Source organism: Sciurus carolinensis, chromosome 5, assembly GCF_902686445.1.
Source record: "Sciurus carolinensis chromosome 5, mSciCar1.2, whole genome shotgun sequence".
NCBI classification, from domain to species: Eukaryota; Metazoa; Chordata; class Mammalia; order Rodentia; family Sciuridae; genus Sciurus; species Sciurus carolinensis.
The window spans coordinates 104387287-104409118 of record NC_062217.1 but is presented as its reverse complement, the minus strand read 5'-3'; positions in this window follow the sequence as shown (position 1 = coordinate 104409118).

The window sequence follows — 21832 nt, the reverse complement described above, 5'->3', positions numbered from 1 at the left end:
TTTGATGACCTCTTCTATTTCATTGCTTGAAATTGGTTTATTTAAGTTGTGTATGTCCTCCTCGTTCAGTTTAGGTAGTTCATATGTCTCTAGAAATTTGTTGATGTCTTCGAGGTTTTCTGTTTTGTTGGAGTATAGATTTTCGAAATAGTTTCTAATTATGTTTTGTATTTCACTCGTGTCTGTTGTGATGTTTCCTTGTTCATTCTGAATTTTACTAATTTGTGTTTTCTCCCTCTTTCTCTTTGTTAGTGTGGCTAAGGGTTTATCAATTTTCTTTATTTTTTCAAAGAACCAACTATTTATTTTGTTAATTTTTCCAATTGTTTCTTTTGTTTCGATTTCATTGATTTCGGCTCTGATTTTAACTATTTCCTGTCTTCTACTACTTTTGGTATTGTTCTGCTCTTCTTTTTCTAGCGCTTTGAGCTGTAGTGTTAAGTCGTTTATTTGTTGGTTTCTACTTCTTTTTTTGAATGCACCCCATGAAATAAATATTCCTCTAAATACTGCTTTCATAGTGTCCCAGAGATTTTGATATGATGCGTCTTTGTTCTCATTTACTTCTAAGAATTTTTTATTTCCCTCCTGATGTCTTCTGTTATCCATTCATCATATAATAGTGTATTATTTAGTCTCCAGCTATTGGAGAAGTTTCTGCTTTTTATTCTGTCATTTATTTCTAATTTCAATTCATTATGATCTGATAGAGTACAAGGTAGTATCTCTATCTTCTTGTATTTGCTAACAGTAGCTTTGTGGCATAAAATATGGTCTATTTTAGAGAAGGATCCATGTGCTGCTGAGAAGAAAGTGTATTCGTTCTTTGTTGGATGGTATATTCTATATATGTCCGTTAAGTCTAAATTGCTAATTGTGTTGTTGAGATCTATAGTTTCTTTATTCAATTTTTGTTTGGACGATCTATCCAGTGGTGAGAGAGGTGTGTTAAAATTGCCTAGTATTATTGTGTTGTGGTCTATTTGATTTCTGGAATTGAGAAGGATTTGTTTGATGTACGTGGATGAGCCAATGTTCGGGGCATAGATATTTATGATTGTTATGTCTTGCTGATTTATGCTTCCCTTAAGCAGCATGTAATGTCCTTCTTTATCCCTTCTGACTAGTTTGGTTTGAAGTCCACATTATCTGAGATGAGGATGGAAACTCCAGCTTTTTTGCTGTGTTCGTGTGCATGGTATGTTTTTCCCCATCCTTTCACCTTTAGTCTATGGGTGTCTCTTTCTATGAGATAAGTCTTTTGCAGGCAGCATATTGTTGGATTTTTCTTTTTAATCCAATCTGCCAGTCTGTGTCTTTTGATTGATGAGTTCAGGCCATTAACATTCAGGGTTATTATTGTGATGTGATTTGTATTCCCAGTCATTTGATTCATATTTGTTTTTGACATTATTTGGTTTCTCCTTTATTTGGCTATTCCTTTAGGCTAGCGCCTCCTGTTGCTGATTTGCATCATTGTTTTTCATCTCTTCCTCATGGAATATTTTGCTGAGAATGTTCTGTAATGCTGGCTTTCTTTTTGTAAATTCCTTTAGCTTTTGTTTATCATGGAAGGATCTTATTTCATCGTCAAATTTGAAGGTAAGTTTTGCTGGGTATAAGATTCTTGGTTGGCATCCGTTTTCTTTCAGGGCTTGGTATATGTTGTTCCAGGCCCTTCTAGCTTTTAGGGTCTGGATTGAAAAATCTGCTGATATTCTTATTGGTTTCCCTCTGAATGTAATTTGATTCTTTTCTCTCGCGGCCTTTAAAATTCTGTCTTTATTTTGTATGTTAGGTATTTTCATAATAATGTGCCTTGGTGTGGGTCTGTTGTAATTTTGTATGTTTGGAGTTCTATAAGCCTCTTGTACTTGGTTTTCCATTTCATTCTTCAGATTTGGGAAATTTTCTGTTATTATTTCATTGAATAGATTGTTCATTCCTTTGGTTTGTTTCTCTAAGCCTTCCTCAATCCCAATAATTCTTAAATTTGGCCTTTTCATGATATCCCATAATTCTTGTAGATTCTGTTCATGATTTCTTACCATCTTTTCTTTTTGGCCAACTTTGCTTTCAAGATTAAATAATTTGTCTTCAATGTCTGAGGTTCTGTCTTCCAGGTGTTCTATTCTATTGGTTATGCTTTCTATGGAGTTTTTAACTTGGTTTATTGTTTCCTTCATTTCAAGTATTTCAGTTTGGTTTTTTTTCAGTATCTCTAACTCTTTATTGAAATGATCTCTTGCTTCCCGTATTTGGTCTTTTAACTATTGATTGGTGCGATCATTTAATGCCTGCATTTGCTCTTTCATCTCTTCCTTCAATGCCTGCATTTGCTCTTTCATCTCCTCATTAGCTTCCCTGATCGTTTTAATTATGTACATTCTGAACTCCCTTTCTGACATTTCTTCTGCTGTGCTGTCATTGGGTTTTATTGATGTAGTATGTAGGTTTGTTTGGGACATTTTCTTCCCTTGTTTTCTCATATTGGTCAGCTGTCAGTGGAACCCTGAGATATTACAGATTTCCTCTATTGGCTTATAGTGTCCCGGTAGATTTCCAGTGTATCACCTCCCAGCCTTCAGTAGCCTGATGTCTTGGAGGAATCTGATAAAGTAGCTCATCCGAAGAAAACTGCCCCTAGCCCCCTACTGGTTCCACGGTTTAGAACTGGCTCTGTGCGGAAATGCTCTCACTGTGGGCCTGCACCGTGCAGCTGGCCGTGTGGGAGGAGCCCACTGCCGGAGTGTGGAAGGCTACCTTGGGAAGATTCTAGCTGCCCTGCCCGGCTCCAATAAGTCACCTCTATCTGGGCCTGCCACCCGGGCTGAGCTTTACCCAGTGGGCAGACTCACCCGTGGCTCTATTTCAGTCCAAGTCTCTCAATTCCTCCCCTTCTTAACTCCTGGGTTCTGGAGCGACTGGGGGTGCAGTCTCCCTCTAGGCTGCCATCTTGTATCGCCCGTGAAGAGAGCCTGCAGCCGGAGTGGGCAGAGCCGCCTGCAGAGGTCTCTGGCTGCCCTGCCCTGATCCCAGTGGCAGCTTGTGGATCGAGGCTCTCTGCTGGTTCGTTTCCGGAGTACGCTGCGCTGCAGTGGCTCCGGGACTCGGAGCTTGTTCTGGTCAGAAAGGCTCTCACTAGCGGGCCAGTTCCGTTCCGAGAACCTGGAGAAGCTGGCTGTGTGGGCGGGGCCCACCGCCGGAGTGCACAGGGCTGCCTGTGGATGACTCTAGCTGCCCTGCCTGGCTCCGATAAGCCACCTCTATCTGGGCCTGCCACCCAGACCGAGCTTTACCCAGTGGGCAGACTCACCCATGGCTCTATTTCTGTCCAAGTCTCTTAATGCCTCCCCTTCTTAACTCCTGGGTTCTGGAGCGACTGGGGGTGCAGTCTCCCTCTAGGCCGCCATCTTGGATCCTGTGGCAGGTCTTAATAGTAGAAAGTATTGAATTTTTCCTCCAGTCTGACTATGCCCAGAGCCCAGACTTGTTTTATTCAGGTGGTTTTTCCTACAGAAGGTTAAACTGGGTTAAAAAGAAAAAAGTGATCCCATTAAAACATTGCAATTGATATATAAGCACATGTGCAGAGATTGTTTTTTAAATTATTTTGGTATGGATGTTTCAAGTTAAGTGTGGAGACACTGTTTTGAATTCATGTGCCCTAAAATAGTTTATTGCAACACAAACCTTCCCAGATCATTAATATTTGCCTCAGTAAATTGGTTACACAATTATAGCCTGAAATTCAAATCCTACTTACCAATCACTCATTCTGTGACTTGATGTAAGTCATTAAGTATGTCACATTATATAGGAAAGAATAATTTTTCAGATAGATGCATGATAAGTTTGCTGCTTACTACTAAGGTAATTAAATTGAATGTCTCTGAACCCCAGTGTCTTATTATCCCTGTTAAATAAGGATAAGAACATACATGGTATGAGATGTGAGGATAAGTACCTGACAATAAATACGTAATTGACAATTTCTATAACATAAAACAGAAAACACACACACACACACACACATGCATGCACACACACATATGCATACACTTGATTTTAAATAAAAAATATACCAAAATAAACAATGTTAGGAGAAAATAATGTTTTATAATAATATATTAAAATGATTAAACCTCCAATATATCATACTTATGACAATAAGACTTCTAGCAAAATATCATTGTGGCCCAACATAACATAGTAATTTCTTTGTTTGTAAAACAAATTTTTGTCCTACTGTAATTTCTACCTTGGAATATAATCAAATTTATTTTATATTTTTTTTTAAATTTATTTTTATTGTAAAAAAATGGGATACATGTTGTTTCTGTTTGTACATGGCGTAAAGACATACCATTTGTGTAATCATACATTTACATAGAGTAATGGTGTTTGATTCATTCCGTTATTTTTTCCTCCCCCCAACACCTCCCACCCCTACCACCCCTCTTTTCCCTCTATACAGTCCCTCCTTTCTCCATTCTTGTTCCTCTCCCCCACCTATTATGTGTCATCACCTGCTTATTAGAGAGATCATTCGTCCTTTGGTTTTTTGAGATTGGTTTATTTCACTTAGCATGATATTCTCCAATTTCGCCTATTTGCCTGCAAATAACATAATTTTATTCTTCTTTATGGCTGAGTAATATTCCATTATATATATATACCACAGTTTCTTTATCCATTCATCAACTGATGGGCATCTAGGTTGGTTCCACAATCTGGCTATGGTGAATTGAGCAGCAATGAACATTGATGTGGCTGTATCTCTGTAGTATGCTGATTTTAAGTTCTTTGGGTATAGGCCAAGGAGTGGGATAGCTGGGTCAAATGGTGTTTCCACTCCAAGCTTTCTGAGGAATCTCCACACTGCTTTCCAGAGTGGCTGCACTAATTTGCAACCCCACCAGCAATGTATGAGTGTGTTCCTTTTTCACTGGGGATGTAGCTCATTAGTACAGTACCTCTGGGTTCAATCCATAGTACCACAAACACACACACACACATAAAAGGCCTTCAACTAATTAAATATAGCACAAAAGTTTATTTGAAGAATTTATATTTAAATTCCAGAGCTAGGTAATTATTATTTACACACACATACACCACACACACACACCTACACAACCACATAGACACTAGTATGTTTCATTGATTTAAAATTCAAATGCACATTGAATTAAGTTTCCATGTCATTTCAAATATTAGAGGTTTTGTGTATCTATTTATTATCTCATCACAAAACAAAGAAAGCCTACGTGAGACATGTATCCCTTACCTATATCATTTCAAGACATTTTATTACTGAGTAACAAACAAGTGTAGGCAGGAAAGACAGTTAATTCCAGAAAAGAGAAAACTTAAGGAATGCTGATGAATGCAGACTTTTGGTGGTGGATGCAAAAGGAAATGGCTGTGTAAAATCAACTAGATATTGGTTCCTGATCAAATGATAGAAAAAATTCCAAGTAGGAATTATAGATAGAGTAACAGATTTGCATTGAAATCAGCTATAGGTAGGAAATAGTTTGTAAGGGTCACTAATGTTAACAATTACATTATAACCTTTATAGACCTAATAACAAATATCAATTTCTGCTTGAATATTTCAGGTGAGACTTGGTGAATGAACTGAAACATCATTATACAATTTTGTCCTATGATACAATAAAAAAGAAATCAATGTTATGGAGAGACCTCGTGTGGCAAATGAACAGGATATAGACTTTCTCAACAATGTGTTCACTGTCCTCTTTTTGGAGAACAGATTAAAAATTGATGTATAAAAGGGGGAAATATTCACAAGGAATGGCAAGTCCCTGTTGAAATAGCATGATCAATTGAATAGATATTAAAGAAAGTTTGTATAAGTGAGAATGCCAGAGCAGCTGACATCTTTCAAAATGAAGCTATAATTCATTGTATTATTCAGTTGAGGAAGTAATCTGTATTACTTGGGGATTTTAAGGGAATCTGTGTCAGTTAAGTATTAGAGCAATTAAATTATTTTTATAATAATCCACCTCTTTATTATTCCTCCTCCAACACCATAAATGCAGTAATAAAGCAAAGTCATCACTTCCACAGTGACATCTATTGCCTTTTTGTAATATAAGAATATGATCTCACTCAATTACACTAATTGATTTTTCACCTAATGCTCTTAAGAAAATTATAACAGAATTATCACAGGTTCCTATTAACACATTTGCTTGTCTAATTTATTTGTTATGTATGTGTGTTTGTGTGCCTGTATGTGTGTGTGTACAGAAATAGATATAGAGATATTAAACTAACTCAAATGTCCATTATGAGGTGAAACAAACTATTGAATTTACATATAATAAAATATTACTAATCAATAAAAAATAATATAATATTCATACACAAATATAACATGTATGAATCTCAATGGGATAATGAAGTCTACATGAAATTAGAAAAAACAGTACATAAATTCTAGAAATACAAACCAGTCTATAGGTGTTTGGGGATAGGGTGGTCTACGGATATGTGGAAGGCAAGAATTACCAAAGGGCATAAGGAAACTTTGGGGGAATAATAGATGTGTAAATTATTGTTATTTAGATATTTGTTGTGAAAATTTTGAATGTGCACATATATATAAAATGTATCAAATTGCACAGACTATATATAAAAATATTCAAATTCATAAATAATACTAATGGAGTAGAGATAAAGTGAATAAACTCATTCTTTATAAAGAAAGGGTAAATTTAGCTGAATGAAACCAAATCTTGTCTGACATGTTTACTTGAATAGGTGTCTGAGTCCATTCTTAAAGTTGACTCCCACCTTAGAGAGGCGATATGCCTAGATTCTTATGGTCATCTCTTTGTTCCACAGTGATCTTTCAAATGACAGATTGCTCATCATATTTAAACTTCTCCTGTAATTTAGTTCTGGATGAAAATTAACCTGGCAAATATTATTAACATTTATGGGATATTAATTAGCTCTGCTGAGATTATGTGCTCACTTTAAAAGACTTGCTTAAAACACAGAGTTGCTTTAGATGTGAAAATCAAAAAGATTCTAGCAGGAGATTCATTTGTTTAACATGGTTTTTTGAAACTGTATATCATCTCTTTCTCTAAACTTATTTCCCATCTGTGTTTAACAACTTAGAATTAAAAATATTCTTGTAGGGGTTAGGGGAGTAGAGAACATAATCAGTAGTGATCATGTCCAAATTAGAATTGTACTGAGTAACAGAAGAAGTATAATATAGTGGATCTATAAACACAAATGTAAATACATCCGAAGAAAACTGTGATTATTGTAATGAATACATAATACACATATATAACTTTTAAAATGTAAAATGATTTTTTTTGTTTATCTCAATATTAGAGCCACAACATAATTAGCTCAGTGAATTGGCTTATGGGAGTTCAGAATAGTTTAGGAAATTTTTATTTTTTTCTGTAAAAGAACCTCACAGGGATTAAATTTAGGGACACTCAACCACTGAGCCACATCCCTGGCCCTATTTGTGTTTTATTTAGAGACAGGGTCTCACTGAATTGCTTAGCATCTCACCATTGCTGAGGCTGGCTTTGAACTTGGGATCCTCCTGCCTCAGTCTCCCAAACCACTGGGATTATAGGTGTGTGCTACCGCACCTGGCTCTGTAATAGAATATATCAACAACTCATGGATTGAAATATCACAAAGAACTAAACTTGAGCACTTATAACTAAACTTGAAAACAAAGGAAAACAAAAGGATTTCTGAAAAATCATTATGATGAGCAGTGATAGGAACAAAAGAAATAAATTTAAAAATTATCTGGCAATCCTACATTATCCCTTTTGTGACTGATGATTATATCTTCAGTCACTGTGCCAATGATGATTGAAATGGGTAGTACTCTATTTAATTCAGCCAACCTGGAAAGTACTACCTTCCAGGAAAAAAAAAAAAATCCTCCTTCAGGGAGTACTTGAAATCAGCTATTACAATGATCTGTTTGTGGGATGTACCCACTGATCTCTAAAGAACTGAACTAGAAATTAGAATTTTTTGAATGTATATACTATACTAAATCATATTTTTCAATAGTATGGCACAAAAACTGAATTCAATAACATTCCACCATCCTCCCGCCAAAGATGTATGTCATTTCCTTAAATGCAGTTAATAGTGCTTTCTCATGTCATTTTTACTATGGTATAATTAAAACATAGTAAGATTCATCTTTGGTTTGATAGTTCAATAGGTTTTGACAAATGCATATGATCTGGTAGCCACCACTGCAGTCAAGATTCAGAAGGGTTACATCACCCTCCACAAGTACCTGGACCTTTGCTGTCAATCACTGTTACAAGTTAGGAGTCAATATGTGTGGAGCCTGTCAGGGGTTCTGAAACCATGCAATTGGGATAATAAATATTTTCAGAAATATCTCTGCACAAGTACAGAGAACAATTTGTCCAGTCAAAGACTACTTTCAAGCCTTAGTTTTAGCTCTGACTCTCACTGGTACACTTCCAAACTCATTATCAGTTCTCCCAAACTCCCCAAAAGTGGAGAGAGTTACTACAATGGGCATAACACATCTTCTCAAGACAGCCTATTCTTTTCACCTGACCAAGGATGGTGCTGAGAGTACAACTGGACTCTCTCTGAAGGAACACTCATTTTCCACACTGATAACAGCATTGATTGGGTGGGTATTCTGATTTTATGAGTAGAGGGAGAAAATTAGAATGGGAGACTGAATTTTCTATTTTTACTCTTCTAACTTGCTATTTGATCCAGAGTTTTTCATTTTTCTCCATAGCTCTCTGTCTCTAAATAGAAATAAAAGGGTCTCCGAGTAATGAGTCACTCAATAGTTATAAAAGCGATAAGAAAATGTGCCCTGGGTCCAGCAAATAGTCTAAGTAGTTTATAAGCCTAATTATTTCTCCTAATAACTCTGCCAAGAGGGAACTATTGTTTTTATATCAAATACAAATATAGAGAAACAAAACAAAATGAAAACAAATTACTTGCTAAAGTTTACACAAGTGCAAATTGGGAGCTAGGTTTTGAACCCAGGCTTACTCTCAAACCATTTACCTTAACTACTACTCTGTGCTGCTGTACCTGAAAATATACTGAGATGTACCTCAGAGATGACAAGGAGATATAAATGCATGTAAGGAATACATTGAAGCAATCCAATTATATTAGTCATAATATACCAAATTGAATTTTCACTCCAGCACTTGGAGATCAGAGTAATCTTTCTGAAGCTAACACTAGTTAATACAGGAGCTGTGTTACAATCACTCTATTAGATCTTACACCCAGATTCAAATCTTTTGTAATTTACCTATTGTTTCAAACATATTCAGAGATCCTTATGGAATTGTCATTTCGTAAACCATAGTTAAAACTGTGCTTTTAGGTCAAATAATCTTGTTTAGATTTCACTTCACAGTTTATTTGCAAGGCCACAGGGACGTTCCAGAACTGCTCAGAAACTCCCCAACACCCCCACTCCACTGATTATTAGAAAGGAATAATACAATGCATTCAGTTATATTACACTGAAAGTTTAATGATAATTGTGATAGCAATATATTGGGACAAAATTGCTTATTTCCATTAGTGAAATCCAGAATTTTTTGAAAATGTATGTTTTAGAAAGACACATTTGTTGTAAAAATTTGACATGAAATGATGTGTTGTGATGCCATATATAATAGATAAAATTCAGATAGGTTGGTCAAGGAAGACTTCTCTGATACACACATATATATATAACCTTTCCTCTTCTATGAATATCTATACATTTTCTACATAAATAGTAATGCTTTCTACTGAAACATTAATGTATTTATTTACAGAGTTTTGCCCCATATTTTGCATTCTAGTCACAGCAGGCTACCTTGGTGCATGTGAATTTAGAGCAGTCTTCATAAGAATGTGGCAGAGCTCCCAACTCTTCCCAGGCTATGGTGCTCTTCAGACAAAGATACCAACAAGCAGAAAAGCAAGGCAATGTAGAGATGCAACTTCATGTAATCTTACTAAGGTCAATTTGAAATGAAATGGTGAGAAAGATGAGCAGAATTCAGAAATTTTATCAACATTCTGGATCAATTGACTTTCTTTTATATAATGCAAATTCTTCTTTGTACATGCTTAGGTCTTAATATGGCCCAAACACCTTGTTAACTTTTCCCTGGACCTTCCCCCAAACTAAAACTAGTTGGATTACACATAATCTCACAGTTATTTAGTGTATATCAAATTTGGTTGTTTTTTTCCTCATTATAATGGCTTAACATAAAAAAGGAGTCTCATTGCCAAAAATTGGGAAGGTGTATGAGGCCTTCAATCTCTGTCATGTCATGTGCTATGCTCATTTTATTATGTAGGTGCCCTTCATTTTCACGGTCACACAAATACAAATTTTTCCTCCTGATATTACTGTCTCTATATAAGTTCTTTTTGATCTTTACAGATTTTTCTAAATTTTATTTTTTAAATTTATTTATTTTTTAAAATTTATTTGTTATGATTCATTGTAAACAAATAGGGTAAAACGTATTTCTCTGGTTGTACGTGAAGTAGAGTCATACCATTTGTGTAATCATACATACACTTAGGGTAATGATGTTTGTCTCAAAAATCTGTTATTTTTCCCTTCTCCCCATCCCTCCCACCTCTCTTTCCTCTATACAATCATCCTTCCTCCATTCTTACCTCCCTCCCACTCCCCATTATGTATCATCATCTGCTTATCAGAGAGATCATTTGTCCTTTGGTTTTTTGGGATTGGCTTATCTTACTTAGCATGATATTCTCCAATTTTATCCATTTGCCTGCAAATGCCATAATTTTATTCTTCTTTATGGCTGAGTAATATTCCATTGTGCATCTATACCACAGTTTGTTTATCCATTCATCAATTGAAGGGCATCTAGGTTGGTTTCACAATCTAGCTATTGTGAACTAAGCAACTATGAACATTGATGTGGCCGCATTACTGTAATATGCTGATTTTAAGTCCTTTGGGTATAGGCCAAGGAGTGGGATAGCTGGGTCAAATGGTAGTTCCATTCCATTTCTAGGAATCCATTTCTAAGGAATCTCCACACTGCTTACCAGAGTGACTGCACTAATTTGCATTCCCACCAGCAATGTATGAGTGTTTCTTTTTCACCACATCCTCGCCAACACCTATTGTTGCTTGTATTCTTGATAATTGACATTCTAATTGGGGTGAGATGAAATCTTAGGGTAGTTTTGATGTGCATTTCCCTCATTACTAGGGATGTTGAACATTTTTTCATATATCTGGTGATTACTTGTACATCTTCTTCTGTGAAGTGTCTGTTCATTTCCTTAGCCCATTTGTTGACTGGATTATTTGTATTATTGGTGTAGAGTTTTTTGAGTTCTTTATATATTCTGGAAATTAGTGCTTTATCTGAAGTATGAGTGGCAAAGATTTTCTCCCACTCTGTAGGTTCTCTCTTCACATTGCTGATAGTTTCCTTTGCTGAGAGAAAGCTATTTAGTTTGAATCTATCCCAGTTATTGATTCTTGCTTTTGTTTCTTGTGCTTTGTGAGTCCTGTTAAGGAAGTCTGATCCTAAGCTGAAGATTTGGACCTACTTTTTCTTCTATAAGATGAACATTGAAGAAAGAAATTGAGGAAGACCTTAGAAGATGGAAAGTTCTCCCAGTTCTTGGATAGGCAGAATTAATATTGTCTAAATGGCCATACTACCAAAGTGCAATACAGATTCAATGCAATTCCAATTAAAATCCCAATGACATACCTCACAGAAATAGAGCAAGTCATCATGAAATTCATCTGGAAGTATAAGAAAACCAGAATAGCTAAAGCAATCCTTAGCAGGAAGAGTGAAGCAGGGGGTATCACAATACCAGATCTTCAACTCTACTACAAAGCAATAGTAACAAAAATGGCATAGTATTGGTACCAAAATAGACAGGTAGATCAATGGTACAGAATAGAGGACATGGACACAAACCCAAATAAATACAATTTTCTCATACTAAACAAAGGTGCCAAAAATATGCAATGGAGAAAAGATAGCCTCTTCAACAAATGGTGCTGGGTAAACTGGAAATCCATATGCAGCAGAATGAAACTAAACCCAGATCTCTCACCCTATACAAAACTCAACTCAAAATGGATCAAGGTCCTCGAAATCAGACCAGAGACGCTTCGTCTTATAGAAATCATTTTATCTTAAGTGTAAGGAGGACGCTAACTCCTGATGTCTTCTGATGTTACCAGGAAGGATGTGACTGTCAGTGTTGAAGGTAAGTACAGTTGTCCCTCCTCTAGAGTAATGTTCCTTTCCTTATTTAATTCACTCAGCTTGACTCCTGGGCTGCAGTTAGTGTTTTTTACTGACTGGAAATCCATGCAGTCAGCACACTGAGTCAGTGTGGGTATATCTAATCTTTGTTTTTTGTATTTTGCATTTTCCTTTCTACAGTTATTTCCTGGCAACAGATTATATTCTTTAATGTCAACATTCACTGCTAGACATGTTGAAGTATTTTTATCAACTGCACTGCTGCCTTTGTTTTCATTGTCAATGTTCTTTCCTGGGGAAACTATCATGAACTTAATGTCTTTGTGCTTTGAAATTATTAAGCAGCATTTTCTACAATAGCTTAAAGTGCTTCTGCTGATACAAACACTCACAATACACATGAATCCTCATATTCTTCTGAATAAAATGAGCATGCTTTAATGATGATTATAGTAAATTTTAATCTGGGTAAAGTTTAGAAAAACTTTATTCATTCTCAGAAATATTTTCATAATTAAAAATACATTAATAATCCAAAAGGCATGAAATGGTTCACATGTTATTATTGAAAAAATGTATTGAAATCCTAAGTCATATGTTATCCCATGCCTATTCTTCTAGTAACATTAAAAAAATTATGTAAAAGTATTTTAGAATTTCTGGCAACTTCATGTGTTTACTAGTTATTTTACATCAATTTAACACTAAGAGAATACTAGTTTGGGTTATTAAAGAGAAAAGGAGATCAGATATTAAATATTATGCGATAGAATCATTCCAATAAAAAACCAATGTTTGGTAGTTACCCAACCCATTTACATTGTTTTACCTATGATAGTATCTAGAATAGAGACAACATTTCAATACTAATATTATAGATATTCATTTTTATTATATACAGTCTCATAAAAGAGATCAAAAATTATCATCATGATTGAAAGAAGGCATTGAGTTACACAAATAAATAAATGTCTTTTCCTCATATTCTTTAAAATAATCATGGTATTGTGGGAATAGGAGAGAGGAGAGTTTTAGGCAAGTCTAGAGAAAATTTCAAAGTTCAATCTTCAAATACTAATCAAGTTGTTCTTGATAATCCTGGGAGCTCTCCATTTTTAAATTTTTTTTATCTGTAGCACTTCATTGTGATTATGTTTAATCTCAATATATTGAGTTGTATCATTTTCTTTTTAGAATAGACATAAATTATTTTTATTTAGTTCTCAAATTGTAGTATTCATAAAATGAATTTTGATTAGAGACAAGCAATAAATTCTATTTCATTTATACTTCTCTAATATAGTCTCAGACATTAACCAATCTTTTAAATATTTTGCACAAATGCAGAATTCAATACTACTTTGCCTTTATTTGAGTTGGAACCCATGATTACTAACAATTTTTTAAAGTTGCAGGACCAGTGTGAGCACGACTATAACCTCATATGATTAATTAGTAGGTTGTAAGCATTATAACACACTGTATCCTTACCCGTGATCTGCTAGGATTAACGTACTTTTCCCTGCAAAATCCATAATCAAATTAGTTCAGAGTAAAGCAATGCTTAAATGTCAGTTTTTAAGTCCTTATCTGAATGTCAGTGATTAAATGTCTCAAAATAACTCAAAGATGTTGAAAATGAAGGTTAAACACTTTCATTTACTTTGGAGCCCAACTATCTGACCTAGTAATAGTTCTCAAGTAATATTTATGGAATCTCAAATTGAGTTAAAGAAACTCAATAAATGAGTTTTAAAAGGAACCATTTGTTACATCATTTTTTGTAATAACATAACAAAACAGAAGACAAAACCAAATTAAAAAAAAAATCCTGCATCAATGACAATAAGGAAAACAGCTGGAGGAAAGGGGACTAGATATAAGCTAAGGTTCATGAACATGATTCAGTAATGAAATACTAGTCAAGCAGTTGATATGTGCATGGCTTGATTCCCATTTCTATTTTAAAAATTAGAATGTACACATCACAAAAATAAATGATGGGAACTTATATATAGAACACTTAAGGTATTGCCATAATTGATTTCTACCCAGACTTCTCTCGCTAGCTGTGGATGGCCATTTTTCCCCTCTCTTCTGAAGTGGTCTTTCCTCCATGTGTGCCTGTGGTCATTGAATTTAGAACCCCCACCAATGACTTCACTTTATCTTAATTACATCTTTAAGGATTCTTTCTCCAAACATAGTCTTATTCTAAGGTCCTGGGAGTTATGAGTTCTTTTAGTGCAAACAATTTAAGAAAAAAATACATCTGAGGTGGTTAAGACTTTGTTAAAATAATGGTCAGTTGTTTTCTAGTATCTGAGATGACCTCCTTGATGACATTATAATCAAAATCAATAATAGAAATTCAGATATAATTAACATCCTCTGGCCTTTGAGGACCTTTACATGACCTATTTCTGTGTATTTTTATGATAGTTTCATGGACATATTTTCCATAATTGATTTCTGGGAATGAAATTTTATCATGCATTAACTTTACTTAATGGGGAAAGGGCTCTCCAGAAGAGCTGAGACTATCTATGTATAATATCTTTGCCTGTTAAGCTTGAATGACACTGCTAAGTTTTATAATTTCTACTATCTGAATAATTGTACTAATGTGAATTAACCACATTCAGTTCATGTCTCATGTAAAAATAGGCCATCATGAATAATGTTGTTAAAGGATTTTGCTATGGGATCTCTGTTCAGTAATTGTGAGCACTTGCCAATTAGGGTTCTTTCATTATAAAATTTCAACATGACTTTATATTTTTTGGAAATGTATGTAGTGGTATATATGCACCACCATTCCTCAATTGGTTCACAGACTTAAAACATGTAAGAAGAGACTGGAGGTATAAGTTAGTAGTAGAGTACATGCTTAGCAGGTACAAAGCCCTGGGTTAAATCCCCAGTACCCACAATAAAAATACATGAATAAATATATAAATAAAAATATAGGTTAGGGGTTTATATTAGTGGTGGTACATTTGCCTAGTATGCTATAGGCCCTGGATTTGAGCCCACCACCACAAATTTAAAAATGAAAAATCAAAATGTAGAAAAATTCAATCAACATAATGTGAAATGTAAAATAAGATATAATTGCATATATGAGTACTGTTCACATGCTAGATCTAGTTACATGCTGAATATCATGTGCAAAACTTGTAATAGGTTCTTCAAAATTTGTAATTAACTTTAGGAAAGTTATGCTGTACTACATTTTTATCTTGTATGGGGTAGAATATTCAGTATTTAATGTATGAAGCAAAAAAGTTTTCTCAATCTCTGCCAGCTGACAAGTAGATGACATAGACTCACCTATTAGTGAGAATTAAAGCCTCCTATCTCCTCTTCTTCCAAATTCTCTGCTTCTTCAAAGAAATGAGCCAGAATCCAAAACAAAAGTCCAGTCCTGCCAAGGACAAGATACATTGTAAAATTTGGAGATAGTGATATTTTCTAGGCTTCTGAAGTTGATAATATAAACAAGGTTACAAAGATTAGCAGGCATTACATATATTCTTTGAGGGATAATACTCATGTAGCTAATGAGGAGAGCCCATTTTACAGCCAACAAATGCTGCAAATTTTGATACTTCTTCCCCTTCTTTCCTCCTTCACAACATCCACAAGTGAATCCATCTCAAATTTTCTCCTCCTCAAAAAAGGTAAAATTTTTAGTAACTTTGACAAAAATGAAAATCAAAAACTATCCCATATACAAAAGTAATGCTGTACATTTCTTGGTTTCAGTCTGTACACCAACTCCTCAGAACTGCATGAGAAGAAATGATTGATCAGGAACACGATTGGTATTCTGGTTCATATAAAGAAGGTCAGCATTTTTAATCAGGGTTTTCGTGTTGTCATGTAGAGAATAGTTGACCAAAATGTGATTATGAAATTGTATATAATGTATGTTCACATCCTGTTTCATCATTCACATTAGAACCCACACCTGTCTGATCTTAAATTCAGGTTAATTCATATACACATTAATGTATGCTCCATCCTCAAGAGTTACAGGCAGCTTTTCAACTCCCTTCTGAATCTTCTAGCAGTATCTGTATGAAGTTTCCATGTTTTCCTTATTTTTACCCTAGTCAGAACTTACTCTTGGACAGGGACTCCTAGTCTAATGTTCACAAACCCAACTAAAAACACTAAGTGGATTGCTGAGTATCTGAATATTACTTAAAATTGATTAAAAAATTCTGTTCATCTCTGTATTTGAGGCAAGGGCAATAAAATCAAACAATTTTGTCATTTTAAAAGATCATATTTCTCTACCTTGTGTTTAAAAACAATTGTTCCCCAAAATATTTAGTAATTACAGTAATGATGTTAATGGCAGCATAATTTATCATTAATCAATACCGTAATTGAATTAGAATTCTCAGACACACTTAATTCTTATACCAAGTCAAATAAAATGGCTAATGATTCATATTATAATGAAGAAATTGAAACTGAGCAAGATTAAGAAATTTCCTTAAAATGTTACATTAAATACAAGTAATGTCAAGAGTGTACCCATATCTGCCTGACTCCAATTCCCATATTCTTAACATAATACTTTACATTGGTAACACAGCAAAATGACTTGTAAAGTGGAAAATATACTCTCTTTCAAAGGAGGCAAGGGTAACCACTATATCATACACCTACATTACACTAAGGTAAACATTTCTAATTTAGTTTATTAGCAAATGGGAGATAATTTCTTCTTATATTAGAGAACTATTTTTTGCAGCTCCCTTAATATTATAGCAAATAGGCTATAAAACCAAATGTCAGTTGGATTCCAGGAGAAACTCTTTATAATGGAAAATATAAGAGATTTGTTTAAAATAAAGTTTTTTTTGTTTGTTTGTTTTTAGAAAACGGTGATGATGTATATATTAAAATTTGAACTCTTGTTCTTGTATTCCAAGGTTCTTATAAAGAAGGTCAGCATTATTAATCAGGGTTTTCACGTTGTCATGTAGAGATCAGTGGACCAAGAGTCTCAAGTGCTGGAATCTCAGGGGCTGCTGGATGCTGTGTAATATTACGTGTGACAACACAACTCTTTAAGATTCATCAAGTTCAAATATAAAAAATGATAGGAATGCTTTTGTCTCTTTTCTCTCCAATAGGATGTAATTTGACTTAATTTCATGTTCCTTGTTGCTAAAGTCTGATGAAATGCATTGTCAAGGCATTAGTTGACTTTATTTATGCTGTGCACATGTCTAAATTATCATTAAATGGGGCAGCAGCTTTGCAAAGAATTTAGTTGTTGCTGCTGCCCGTGCTCCACAGAAGCCTACATTAAAAGTGTTTCATTTTCCTTTTTAATTATCTTAATTTCCTTATCAACTCTAATAATATGCATACAGAGGCACTTCACATACTCAGACTGATAAATGTCTGCCAGAGCATTAAATGGCAGTTGCCCTTCACACTTTTTCATCAACAAGAATCAGCTTATTAACCAACAGATTAATTGAATAATTTAAAAATTTAAGATGATTTCCTGGATGAATGATGAAACACATCATATTAGCAATACGTTTGCAATTGAAAAAATAAATATAATTAACAAAGTAGTCCCTGTAACTTGTATAAAATGTCACCTATAAGTTTGGTCACTTTAGTTGTAGGAACCATTCTATCAAAGGTGAAACAAAATGGTATGCTGTTTTATGTCAGAGGACATAAATTTGGAAATAGTTCATCAATTAGAGATAACAATAATTCAAAACATAGAATTATGAACATTTTTAAGCATCAGAAAGCATCTTAGGAATTTCAAGAAATAGCTCAGTGTGAGTGGCAATACTTTAGATGCTGAGAATTACTTAAGTAGACAGCAGTAGGCTCTGGAAACCTGATCTCATGTTTTCATGTAGAAGCCTTTGATCTGGCATTGATAAACTAGGATGGCTTTGAAAATCTGTATATGCGTAAATGCATTGCTTCTGTTTATCTTCTTTTTGGCAGGGAGCTGAGGTACTGAGGATTTAACTCAGAGGTAGATACCACTGAGCTACATCCCCAGCCCTTTTTTTTTCCTTTGAGAAAGGGTATCTAGTTGCTTAGGGCCCCACTAAATTGCAGAGACTGGCCTTGAACTTGCGATACTCCTGTCTCAACCTCCCAAGTCACTGGGATTACAGGTGTGCACCACCGTGCCAGACAAATGTGTCATTTCTTGAATACTTCTATCTGCTCTACTCTGTTCAATCAAGTACTGTTTACTGATTACTGATTTTTCACATACTATGTTAGACATTGTAGTGTATACTCTATGGGTTATTCTGAGAATGTTATTGATCACTGAATGAATTAAGGAGTTAATGATGAAGTAGAAGAAAGACAAATTGACAAAAATCTGTTGACTAGTTGATCAAAAATTTGTTGACTATTTGATAAAGAATCTGTTGACAAGAATGTGCCTATTGTGTATATATGTAAATGTGTGCATTGTGGCATTTAATAACTAGCCATTATCCACTGGTCTTAGCAAGCAAACACAGAAGCAAATGAATAAATTCTCCACTTAGAAATTATTTATTAAGAATCTATTGTCAAACATTGGGTAGACAATAATTTCACTAAAGAATTAGTGACCTAATTATTAATAATTTGCAGCAGTTGATAGAGGGAACTTCATTTTGGCATGATTCTACCAAGTCCAAAAATGTTTTGTTAAATCTGCTTAAAATACTGAGTTGTAATTTAGTATATCCATTATTTGAAATATCAACCTTATAAAGAGCAAGATTACCTGGTTAGGATGGTAAATAGTGAAGGCAGAACATGAATGATGTAGAGTAATTGAGACAATACTTCAAGTGGGGTCAAGACAAGCTCTGGTCAAGGGCAATTGCATTATAAAAAGAAACATGATCATTAAGATAAATGAAGTGTCTTTAACCAGAGAGTCTAAGAACCTAGAGACTTGGGGCTGCTAATGTATCATTTATATCAAACATAAGGGAGAGAAAATTAGTAAATAAAAAAGATACCAAAATATTCATGGCCAAATTTTCACTTATTTTAGATGGAATATCATCTTATGTGTGGTAGTTAACATTTAAATCCATGTAAGTAGGTGTAAATACTCATAGGACAATTTTTCTTTTTGACATTAAAGTAAATTCAAAGTTCATTTGAAAATAGGTACATTTTGAAAATAGGTACCTAGAAGTATATGGCCTAAAAACTAAATATAATCTTGATTTGAAAATCAAAGCAAAATTGAAATCTGAGTTATGTGGGGAAAGGAAATAAAACCATTGGTGTGTTTGACAGAAAATTCCATCAATACATACAAATTAAGTGTATCCTTTTATTGCTTTTATGTTTTAAATATTTTGAATGTTTATGTATATTTTAATAACATTTTATAATATATAATGCCCATCTATTATTAACCATTCCTTCAGGACTAATACTTGTAAGAGAGTTTCTTCCCTGAATCTGTTACTTTTTATCACAGGCTAATTTTAGTTAATGTTTATTTGAATGTTTGCATTGATAAAAATGTTTAAATTAGAGGTTCTTTACCTGGATTAATTTTATTCCCTAGGAAATATTTGGCAATCACTATTATTTGGAGGGAAATCCTACTGGCATCTGGAGAATGTAAGCCAAGAATTTGGCCTAATATTTTACAATGCACAGACAGGACAGCACTCCGCAACAATGAATTATTTAACACAAATGTCCTTGTGCCAGCTTTGAGAAGCCTTGTGGTAGATATATCTTTGAATTTGCCATCTGTTTTCCAAAATGTTTCCTCAAGTCAAATAGAATTGTTTCATTAAAATATCATAATTAATGTACTATTAAGTCATATGGTATGTGTGCTTCAAAGTTAAATATTTTCTAACACAAGTAAATGTCTCGGTCCTTATAAAAAACATAGTTTTCATATTATAAACTTTGGTAAAGAATATTAACATGGATGAATTTAAGTTGCCTGGATGCTTGCTAACTGTTTAGGGTATTGGAATCCTCAAGTTCAATTTCAAATAACCTCTTTGAAACTCCAATAACTTCAAAGAAGTTGCATAAAATGATACCTAAAATGACCATGTTGATTACAATTTCACTTAACAGGTTTGGGTAAAAGTAAATTTTAAGAAAGTTTTTGATAGATCAGCATATCAAAGAGTTTCATGCACTTCCATAGTTATTGCGTTACTATTCATAGAAGACAAAATCTGGAATCAACCAAGGTGTCCATTAGTAGATGAATGGATAAAGAAAATGTTATGTGTATGTATATATATATATATATATATATATATATATTACATAATGTTTATGCCTATACATACTCAATTATATATCTACAAATGTACATACACACACATATACACATATACATAATAACATATTATTATGTATAAAAAATGGAATAAAAAGAATAGAATCTTGTTATTTGCCACATCATGGGAGAAATTATGTTTAGTAAAATACGTACTACATATTCTCACATACATGAAGGGTAATAAAAATTTCTCACATAGAAGAACAGAGTTAAACAGTTATTACTAGGTACTAGGAATTGTAAGACAGAGACAGGTGATAGGGAAGTTGGATAATAGGTACCCAGATACAGTTTGATAGGAGAAGTAAGTCCTGGAGTACTACATCACAGTAGGGCAATTGTAATTCATAGGGTAATGCTAATTACCCTGATTTGATCATTATATATTGTTTACATGCATCAAATTATCACACTGCTGTACCTCATAAATATGTGCTTTTATTATGTTTCAATTAAAAATAAAACATTAAAAAGGTAGTTTTCATATCTGGAAAAAATTGAGTATCCCAATCTTTTGTATCTTAGTCTTTATGCTGAAAAACCTTGTTTATACTTTTAAAACTATTACACTTTCCCTAAAACCTGATTAAAAAATAAAATCCAATTTTGTATATGTATATGTATTAAGTATCACTATCTGCAGTACATAATAGTCCATGCAGAACTGTAGAGTGGGCAAAGGTTATCTAGGATAAGACTGCCAGGATGTAATCCAGGCTCCCTCACTCATAAACTGTGTGAATTTGGTCCCCCTGTGTGTGCTTTAGAAAAAAAAGTTACATTGTGGTCATTATATATGCTAATGCACTGTGTTCTAATACAATGGCAAACAGCTCTCAGTGTTAATTTTCCTGGAATAGGAAGCCTAAATTCCTGTCTCTAATGGAAACTGTGGTATGTGCGAACAGCACAGCTCTGGAAGCTCATCTTGATACCAAAGATGGTGCTGGGTGATCAGGGAAACAGTTCTGGTTATGACATCACAGAGATAAGATTGGGATGCATCTACTCTGCAGACTAGATGGTGCCAATCTGATAATATTTCATTTATATTCAATTAAAACAGAAAATGTCTAGATGTTTAAGACAAGAGTGAAAATTGAAAAAGGTGACAATAAAAACATCACAGCACTAGATTATAACTTTAAAGAGTAATATATTTTCTCAC